An 11,041-nucleotide genomic window follows, 5' to 3' on the forward strand; every position below is an offset into this window, starting at 1 on the left:
CATGAGTTCTCCATCTGCACCTGTGTGTTGTATGAAGATCAGGTGCAGTTCTTGCCGTGACCTATACCCAAGCCTCGGATGGGTCTTAATAGGGGAAGAAAGGTCCCCTTCTCACCCTCTCTTCAGTAGACTTTGTCCTTACATCCTTCCAATCCCTTCAGCTCTCTCAATTCGTTTACTCCCATTCTGCCCCTTCTCTTATTTCTACTTTTCCAGTGGCCTAACACAAAATGATGGAGGCCTCTCTGCAGAATGGGAAGAGGGTCCCTTAGATATTCATTGGCCTTGGCATGAATGGGGGGCCCCCATAGGTTAGGGGAGGTCCTGAAAGGTTAGGGCTCCCCTGTGACGCAGGGGCAGCAGGGGCTTGCGTTACGCCCCTGCCGTTTTCCCTTGTATTCACTCGTTTGCATTCATTCCACATCTTCAATAGTTCGTTGTTCCACCCACCTCTTCTTCTTGCTTCCTCTTAGCTTCTTTATCTGCTGTCATGATTTCTCAGCCACCTTGTCTTTTGCTTCCCTCCAGTCTGTGGGAATGCCCTGTCAGCTCAGTCCATTTCCCATGTTATTTAACACCCTCCCTGAGTGCAGAGATTTTTGTTGAAGGGACAAGCTTAGAAATAACTTCAGCAGGGACGGCTCCTCCATTAAGGCGGAGGAGTGTCACTCCCCTGCCAGCAGAGGCAAAACTTTGAAAACAAAATAATAATAAACCAGGTTTATTATCATTTTAATTTTCATCACTGGCCGAGTCTTGGGGGCAGGGTCATCATTGTGATGACAGCCATGGAGCAGGAGCGGTGTGCACCCCCCTCAGTGCGTGTGTGGGTTTGGACGGCTGCCTCAGGACGGCTAAAACGACATGTGCACTGAGCTTTCTCCAACCTGAGCTGGGTTGCCGTGGTTGGAGACAGTAGGCACAGTCTGCCTGGGAGCGCAAATTGAGGGAGCTCAGGACAATCCTGATGCTGCTCTCATACTGCCAGCGTAAGGATTGGCCACAGGGCAATCTGGGAGCCTGTGCCTGCTGAGGAGCCAGAGGGGCAGCTATCCATCAGGAGGCAGGTAAGTTCTTTTTTTTTTTTTCTTTTTGTCGCCCACTCCCCCGAAAGCCCCCCTTCCCTCACATCGGCTGCTACCGACCTTCAGTGCTTCCAGTAGAATGCATAAATCAAGGGAAGAAACAGAGCAGTATTCCCTCTTACAGAATAGAGCACAAGCCACAGCATTACAGGTTTTACTCACATGCACAACCAGTACATTACATTCGCAGAGAAGAGGCAAGAGGCCTGCGTAAGCATCCCATTACTATAGAATGTAACGACAAATTTTTTAATCTCCAACCATAACTAAAGATGATGTGAGGGAGTTGTGTCTTCTACGCCACCATGTATGGCTCGAGCTTCACTCACAGTGGTCACTCTCGTGTGCTCGCACCCTATCATAGTGGCGCCCCCTCTGTCTGACAACACTACACCTCCGCAGCTGCCAAGTTTCCCAGGTCCATGTGTGATGTGCTGCTCCAGTCCAGGTGGTTTATTTGAATTCTGGGACTTGCAATTCTGTTTTATAATGAAATAAACTACACTGCAAGTCCCAGAATTCAAAGAAAAAACCTGGACTTGAGTAGCACATCACGGTGGACCCGGGAAACTTGGCAGGGCAGCACCCCTGCATACCCACCCTCCTTTGGTTTCCCCCCTCCCCCCTTTCCCTCCTCGACGCGACCACCACACCCTCACAGACAGCAGCTAAGCAACAAAGGTGTTTCTCTGACAATGCCAACTGTTGACGCTCTCTTGTTACATGTTTTACATGTTTAAATGCATGGTACATAAATCGCAGCAAAACATGGTTGTGAATTTTTCGATGCGCCAACAGTTTAACTTTAGGGCTACACTGTTACATCTTTGTAAAACCTGAGCACAGAATATTTATTTTTCCTAATTAAAAATGCTCACTAACATTCCTTTAAATCAACAGGTACACCACAGGTAGCAGTTTTGCTTTACACCTACACCAAGCATACTTGCAAGAATGCCTCACGCAAACGCAACAACAATGCCAGCTTTACCTGCCGGCTCTATGCGGTGCTAACAGGTGCAAGACTGCCCCACAGAGCAGACTAAGGAACAACAGTGCAGGTGTTCTCATGCTGAACAGAAACCGGCAGTTCCAACTTGCCCTCCAGTACTGGCAGCACCTGGCATTTATTTAGAAAAGGCAGGGCAGAGGCAGCGTCTGCGCAAGCTTTCTTGACGGGGAAAATACTCAGACTAACCAGAATCTCTGAAAACCTTTTTCAGATAAAACAAGTACAGCCCAGGAAGCAGAAGTTCAGGCCTGTATTACAGAAATATGGTGCAGTACGTCGATAAGCAGTGCAAGCCTCAGTCACAAAACAAGCATTGGCACTGCCAATAGGGCTGTCATGTTGTATGGAATGTAAGGAATGTTGTATGCTAATGAGAAGTAAGACTTGTAAAATAATATTGGTGAAGGTTAAAAGGTAAGGTGACAGTTGCACTGTCAAGGCAGATCTAAAAATCTATGCAGGTTAATGACTGCCCTCCTCCCATCTGTTCTGCTGCCAGAGAAAAGCACCAGAAGTCATCTGGGTTATCTAAGACAATTTAATACCACTTGTGCACTTGTAAGTTCAGCCTCAAGCAGCTGGATAAATAAACAAAATGATCACAGCTGTGTAGAGAGCAAGCACTTTTTTTGTGGAAGCACACACATTCTGCCCAGTCAAAACATGTACTCTTGGCTCTCAACATGTGGGCGGAGCAAAAACCCCTCTACTGGTTTTCTCACATAATTGTCTGGCAACTCCTGCGCTGCAAGCCAGACCATAATCAGCACTGCATGGAAGACAGCCTTCCTCAAGTAATACAGGAATATAACCAGTCGCAGCTCACAGGGCAGGGATGGGGCAGGGCGGCGCGCAGAGGGGGAAGAGGGGGACTAAACATTATTTTATGTTTTTCAAAACCACTTACCTGTGCCGCCGCCGTCACTACCTCACTGCTCCTCTCCTGCAGACAGGCTGAAGGCACAGACTCCCAGCCTGCCCTGCGGCCAATGCTGACGCTGCTCTTAGAGCAGCATCAGGATTGGCTGGAAGCGCCCAGCCAGGGTGCTCCCAGGCAGACTTGGAGCCTGTGCATGCTCTCTCCAGCCAGGCAATGTAGTACCGGGCTGGATAGAGCCTACTGCACATGTGTGTTTCGCTGGCCCGAGACGGCCGGCCAAACGCACATGCGCGCTGAAGGGGAGTGCTGCGCACTCCCCCTCACTGCTCGTCACCCCGTGGCCCTGCCCCTTTACAAGAAAACAATAATAAACACAGTTGATTATCGTTTTCTTGCAAAGGTTTTGCAGCTGCTGCTGGTGGGGGTGGGGGCAACACTCCTCTGCTCTAACGGAGGAGCAACCCTTGAACATAACTGACAGCAGCAGAGCATGTCTACTTCATCAAGAAGGTAAAGGACAGGAAACCACATGTAGGCCTCCATCACAAAAAGCTACTACAGCACCGAAGCAACAAGAAGCAAAAATAGAGGCACAGATAACCAGGAGCAGAGAACCTCACAAAAGCTACAGCACAGAAAATAGGCAACACAGGTCTTTGTTATATCAAACAGATGCAGTACAGGATGCAGCAGAGTTGGTTTACCTCACAAAACCGATGTCGCACAGCAAGTAACAAATAGAACCAGCCTACAGCTCTTTAGCCAGCCCTGAATTTTGATCCATTAGCACTTTCCATGTTGTGATATTTAAATGTATGCCTGTAATAGTAAAGACTAAACTATCGGTAGCAAAATGCAATGTGATTTTGACAAAATAATCGAGGGCTGACTGAAGATGTTCAATATCCGCTTGGTAGCTATGTTTGTGTATGTGACAGGTGTGCAACAGGTGCCTGGCAATTAGGTTTAAATGTAATAAGTAAAATGGAACACTGGATAGTTACTGTGCATGTGCCATTAAGTGCAGTGTAAGTATGTGCTTTCAAATGAATGTATGTTTGAGCCCTAAAATGGAGTTCTTTATGCTTTAACACAGAAGATTATTGGACATCTGAAGGCCTGGGTGTGTGCATTTCTGACAAATGTGTTCTAACAAATGTAACTCCAAGTGTTTCACTATTGGACCTTTGCTTTGTTATGAGCCTCGCTAATGGAGTCTTACCCACGTCAAGCTCTTAAAAATGGATTGTGAGATGCACCCTATGGTCCCTGCCTTCAATATAAGGCCATCTGCTGTTGGACAGTTAGAGTAAGGGGCTTTGGGCAAGTTGCAAGAGATAGGTATAAAGAGTGCCCGTGCATTCTGCATGTTGTCTGTTTGAATTAGGCTGACAATAGAGTCTTTCTTATGTGCTTTAATGTATGATTTGATTTTGGACCTTTTGTATGTAAATGGCAAACAAGGTGGAAAATAGAGCTCACCAGACAGGGCTGAAGAATAAATTAAAATTGTAGGTCATTTGAAGTGGACGAGGCTCATGTGGAAGAAAGGACGAGGCTGAGGCCCCTTTGAAACGCAAGGACAGAACATCCCATCGTTCCTTCTTCATAAAAAGTGTCACTGAATTCTTTGTGTAGTGGTCGGAAGGCCTCGACTCTGTTGTGCCTCTGTTTCAGAATGCCCTGGCAGGGAACACCCAATGTTACCTCATTTCCTGCTGAATGTTAAATAAACCAACTGCAGAGGTGGCTCTCTGGAATCCACATCGTCTGCAAGACTAGGGTAAATACTGGGTAGAAACTCAGGTCATTGTGCTAGGATTTTCATTGACCAGGGTCTTTCACTGCAGGCTTCCTTTCAGGTAGCGACAACTGTGGCAAAAGCCGTAGTCTGCCTAGAGAAGCAAGGAACTACCGGCTGGTCTATATCTACCAGGGGAGAACCTGCTTTGTGGAGTCATCAGCCCAGCAAAGGACTTGGCATCTGCCCCTGCCTGAGAAGTTGCATCTGCCTTGAGGGAAGAGGCAAAGTCATTGTGGAAAAGGCACTGAATGTGTGCCCCGCAGAAGGACGCAGTCGAGAAAAGGAGATCACTGTGGTGCAGGAAGGAAAAATAACTGAAGTTAATAAAGTGTAGGGGTCACAAGGCCACTGGAAAGTCAGCCAGGTGGTGGAAGCCCATCACCAGGACCAGGAGGCCATTGTTCAGAACTATATGCAGGCATCTACCTTTTTTTACAAAGCCTAAGGGCTCATCATGGCAGAATCTGAGGGTTGAAAAGGAACTGAATTACACAAGGAGAGCGTCCTACAGGATCGGAGGCTCCTGTAATTAAAAATGAAGTGTAGCCGGAGCTTTGCTTAGCTCTTGTGTGAAAGCACATTGTTAATGGTACGGAAGCAACTTGTCACATTGTACCTCGCAGATCACTCAGACAGATGGGATTTGTGACATTTCTTTTCTATTTGCACTCTGGCTATCTGCTAGTACCCCTTTAAGAGGTTTTTGTAATTGTTATTCCCTCCAAAACATATCATATTTGTTACACTGTTTCACCAACTACTCTCACCAACTGTATACTTAACATATGTTTGCAATTTTTATGCATAGTGTTTAGCTGTTTGTGCATTAAAATAGTTATCCTTTTGAAAAAGAAAGGCTCCCACTGGACAAAGATTTATTAAGTTTGGTTATGTGCGTCTTGAGTTCTGAGCTTCAAATCCATGTCACCTCCATGAGGAAGCCTTGGAACTGGTTTCCTGTCGCTACTTTGAGTCAAGTAGTAAATGGGTGTGCTTTTTAAAAGAAAAAAAAAATTCATTGAGATTTTTCATGTAAAACAATACAATACATATAAAACAAGTCAATTCAATGCTGCCATCAATTGTCATAGCAGTATTATTAGCAACAGTCTGCAGCGGAACATTCTGAGTGAGGGTAACGCTACATATATGGGTCAAAGAATCCAGCTTTTAGTCAACACTTGCAACTAACCCAAGCATGAACGAGTGTGTCGTCGGTGTGTGTGTAATCGCCCCTTACCAAGAGGGTGTGGGTTATCGCTCATGAGTGGCAAAAAGGGTCCATGCCAGGGGTTGACCATTACAGTTCTATGCTTTGGCCTGTCTCCCATGCTTGTAGCCGCATAACGCGTGCTGTCCATGCTGCCGACCCTGGGCTTCTGCACTGCCTATACTATCTATACCTCCACTGTGAGAAGGCTATCAACAATTTCCTGCCATTCGTCCGCTAGTGGCTTTCTACGTATTCCCCTATATTCCTCCAGGCATATGGCAGCCCCTTCTGCCAACACCCATTCTTTCACCTCCTTCTTCCAGTGGCTGTGCAGCGGGCCCTCAGGTGATTTCCAATGTCTGGCAATATCTCTGCGGTGACTCCCAGCGCTAGATACAGGAACCTATTGCCAGCCTTCCTCTTCGCTTGCCAGTTGTAGGGCCCCAATAGGCAAATTTACACACTGGAAATGCAGCTCATCTGCAGTCGTACCTAGGATCATTTTGTAGAGCCAGGAGACCAGGTGTCTGCGTCCCCCAAAGGTCAGTTTCGTTTGGAGTAAGTTTAGGGTGACAAGATTTTGTCAACTAAAAACCAGGACGGTGCACAAACATCGAACTAGGACTATAATTTTGCACCGACTAACGGGCACAGAAAGACTTAACTGACAGCGCAGACCAACATAGGAAAGACAGACAATAGGTACTAAAGGGAATTAAATGCCACCTTTACAACCAACCAGTTCTAACTAAATGCCACCTTTACAACCAACCAGTTCGAACTAAATTGCTTTTTTCCAAATGCTAATATTCTGCACCAAAACACTTGAAAACTTTCCTCCTTTTTGTATTGTCTACCCACTCCAAAAACCAGGACATGTGCTCAAACTTGCAGAGAATTTTCATGAGAAAACCGTCCTGCCCCAGCAAATCCAGGACACTAGGTCACACTAACTTTAATGACTTCACTTGCTGCCATGGAAGGACTACACTGACACATCCCATACACTCATGAGCCAGACTATATTTTACCAAGGCAAACAAATTCAGAGTTTTAGAGCTTGTGCCAAGCTAACGGAAGCCATTACAGAGGTCTCAAGTTGCCTTATGAGTATATCATTGAGCCGGTTGGCATTTTGAGATTTGTAGTCTTTCACCTATAAAGGTAAAAACAGAGCTGAAAGTGCCAAAAGCAAATTATAAAATCAAGGCTTGATGAGAGTATAGATGTGCCATCAACATATAACAAGGAGAGGTGCACAAGGATCCATAAAAATATATTTGCCTTTGCTACAATATGGAACCAAAAATAACAGAAGGGGTATCTTTTTAAACATGAGATAGCATTAAAGTTGTGCCCACGTCCCACAATTCAAACGAGAATAGTGCAGTGTTTTCATGAATTAACCACTTGCCTTCATTCCCATATGTTGTGATAAACCTATGGGGACAGCCCACAAGCTTGGGTGTCAACTGAGGGTTTTCTGAGATTCTAGTGTGCTCCTCTTTACATCCTGTTGTGCGGCTTCAATGATGATGCAGAACATCAGGAGAGTCTTTAAAAAAGTGTTTCCAAACCTTTTGACTTCTGTGGACCCCCACGTTATCATTACTGGAACTCGGGGGCCCCCACTGAATCCTCATCGAAATCCGGGGACCCCGACAATTAGTCATTACTGAAAGCTGGGGACCTAATCTGTTCATATTATTTAATTTTCTAAACAGTCGCGGACCCCCTGAGGAGGCTTCGCGGACCCCCAGGAGTCCCCAGACCACAGGTTGGGAACCACTGCTTTTAAAGGAAAGTAAAAACAGTTTACATCTAATGCGCACGCTACTGTCCCCTCTTCCCAACAAAAACCCGGGACTGTCTGGGGAAATCCAGAACGTCTGGTCACCATAATTAAGTTGTGTGAGGGGGGGCTCCTGGTCCAATATGCCCAAGAAATGACGCGTCGCCTACATCAAGGCCTAATATGTCAGGAATTGTGTGTTCGGAAGATGAGTCTGTGAGTAGGCTCTGTAGAGTACTGAAGAGGTGTGCTTGATATGCAATGTGTAATAGTAGACGGGCATCTGATTCCATCGGTAAATGATTAACAACTGGAGCCCAGGAACACTGGATGCTCTTAGGGTCCCAGGAGCAGCCTCTCAATTTAAAAGATAATTTCTTTCTTTTTATTGAAGTTTGCAATTCATTTCAAAGAGATCCAAGTACAAAAGGAAATATGTAAAACACTGAAACTGAAGTTTGGCCTCCAGCGAGGGACCGAGGCACAAGGATAGTAGAGGGCAGCTTGAACTGTCTCAGCGCCTGATTGGTGAACGGAGACACCTCCTTTGCCCCCCACATTGTGGTAGCCTGCATCCAGCTCTCTGGAAGAGCATCAGGTTTTCACCTAAACAAATAGCGAAACACTCCTCTGAGTAGGTATCCGGTGACCCAAACCAAAGTAGAGACCATACTTAAATATCACTTTACTGAGACAGTTGTTTTCATAACTTTTTAATTCCCGCCAGGAAGCACCAGTTTCCACACGCAGTGCATGCTGGATGAGGAAGTACCTGCCTGAGAGAGTCATGAAGCATTGGAAAGCTCAGCCCCTGTTACCACGTGCCACTAACCGCGGATCCACAGCCAGGCGCCTGTAAGTGGCCTACACTGAGTACTAGGGCCAGAATGGCAGGCCTTCACTTGGGCCACAGGTGTCACTGTGCCAGGGCTGCAGCCCGGATAGTTCCCCCGCAGCCTCCACAAGCAGGCTGGCTCTCGGTCGTCCACCAGGCTCTGCTTGTGGGGTTTGAGTGGACTCCTGTGTGCTGTATGTGAACATTACTATTCTACAATAAGGCGCACTGAATGCACATATAGGGGGGTAAACTGCACTGCAGTAAAATGTTGTCAGCTGTCTTGTTTACGTCACTGATTTAACATAAAACACCTTTTCGAACATTTAAAGTGTATCTTCCCTTTAAAATTAAAGGGCTTCTTCCAAGAGCATTTGTCTTTAAAAGCATCTGTTTCACCCTGCCTAGATTCCCAGTTCCGTGTGTGATGTGCTGCTCAATTGCAGTTTTTTTCTTTGTATTCTGGGACTGTTGGTGTTATTTACTCCATTATAAAAAAAGGCCTACAACTCCCAAATTCAAATAAAAAAAACTGGACTGGAGCATTACATCACGTATGGAATTAGGAAACTTGACAGATATGCCATTTGCTGTAATGCATCTCTCTTCCATTAGGCAACTCTCTCCCCTAAATCACCTTTCTCCTGTACAGTACCTCACTCTTCTAAGGTATACTCTCCTGTAAAGCAGTTCACGCCTTTAAAGCACTTCTTTACTCCAATGCACCCCTCTGCTATATGCGCCCTCCTCTAAAGCACTTCTTTCCTCCAATGCACCCCTCTGCTATCCACACCCTTCCCTAAAGCAATCCTTTCTTCTAAAGCACCCCTTTCCTCCAATGCACCCCTCTGCTATCTGCCCCTCATTTAAAGCAGTCCTTTCCTCCAGTGCACCCCTCTGGTATCTGTACCCTCCTCTAAAGCACTCCTTTCCACTCCTTTCCTCCAATGCACCCCTCTGCTATCCGTACCCTCCTCTAAAGCAGTCCTTTCCGCCAGTGCACCCCTCTTGTATCTGTACCCTCCTCTAAAGCACTCCTTTCCTCCAATTCACCTCTCTGCTATGCACACCCTCCTCTAAAACATCCCTTTCCTCAAATGCATCCCTTTGCTATCCGCACGCTCCTCTAAAGCATTCCTTTCCTCCATTGCACCACTCTGCTATCCGTACCCTCTTCTAAAGCAATCCTTTCCTCCAATGCACCCCTCTGCTGTCTGAACCCTTCTCTAAAGCAATCCTTTCCTCTAAAGCACCCCATTCCCAATGCACCTCTCTACTATCTGCACCCTCCTCTAAAACACTCCTTTCTTTCAAAGACCCCTCTGCTATCCTCACCATTCCCTAAAGCAATCCTTTGCACTAAAGCACCCCTTTCATCCAATGCACCCCCCTGCTATCCGTAATATCCTTTAAAGCAGTCCCTTCCTCTAATGCACCCATCTGCTATCCGTACCTCCTCCAAAGTAGTCCTTTCCTCCAATGCACGCCTCTGCTATCCGTACCCTCCACCAAAGCTGTCCTTTCCTCTAGACCACCCTTTTCCTCCAATGCACCCCTCTTATATTTGCACCCTCCTTTAAAGCAGTCATTTTCTTCAATGCACCCCTCTGCTATCCACACCTTCCTTTAAAGCAGTACTTTGCTCTAAAGCACTCCTTTCCTCCAGCAAAGCCCTCTGCTATCTGCACCCTTCTCAAAAGCAATCCTATCCTCCAATGCACCCCTCTGCTATCTGCACCTTCCTCTAAAGCATCCCTTTCCTCCAATGCATCCTTATGCCATCCGTACCCTTCTCTAAAGCACTGTTTTCCTCCAGTGCAACACTCTGCTATCTGTACCCTCTTCTAAAGCACTCCTTTCCTCCAATGTAGCCCTCTGGTATCTGCACCCTCCTCTAACGCATCCCGTTCTGACCCTCTTTTTGTTGGCTTTAGGACACTGGGCACATTACCAATGCTAATCAGTGCTAAAGTGCATGTGCTCTCTCCCCTAAAACTTGGTATAATTGGTTTACACCTGTTTGGCTTATTTCACTTACATGTAAGTCCCTTGTAGTGTGGTATACCATATACCCAGGGCCTAGAAATGAAATGCTACTACTGGGCCTGCAGCCCAGATTGTGCCACCTACAGAAGCAGCCTTTCAAATTTGTCTCAGGCCTGCCACTGCAGTGCCTGCATGCATAGTTTACTGCCACATTGACTTGGCAAGTCAAACTACTTGCCAAGGCCTAAATTTCCTTTTTACTACCCCTAAGTCACCCCTACGGTAGGTCCTAGATAGCCCTATGGGCAGGATGCTGTGTATGTAAAAGGTAGGACATATATTTGTATGTCTTACATGTCCTAGTAGTAACAGCCTATTTCATTTTTCACTACTGTGAATTCTGCTCCTCTCACAGGTTTGCATTGGGAATTCTC

This window comes from Pleurodeles waltl, chromosome 6 (genome assembly GCF_031143425.1).
Source record: "Pleurodeles waltl isolate 20211129_DDA chromosome 6, aPleWal1.hap1.20221129, whole genome shotgun sequence".
Classification (NCBI taxonomy): Eukaryota; Metazoa; Chordata; class Amphibia; order Caudata; family Salamandridae; genus Pleurodeles; species Pleurodeles waltl.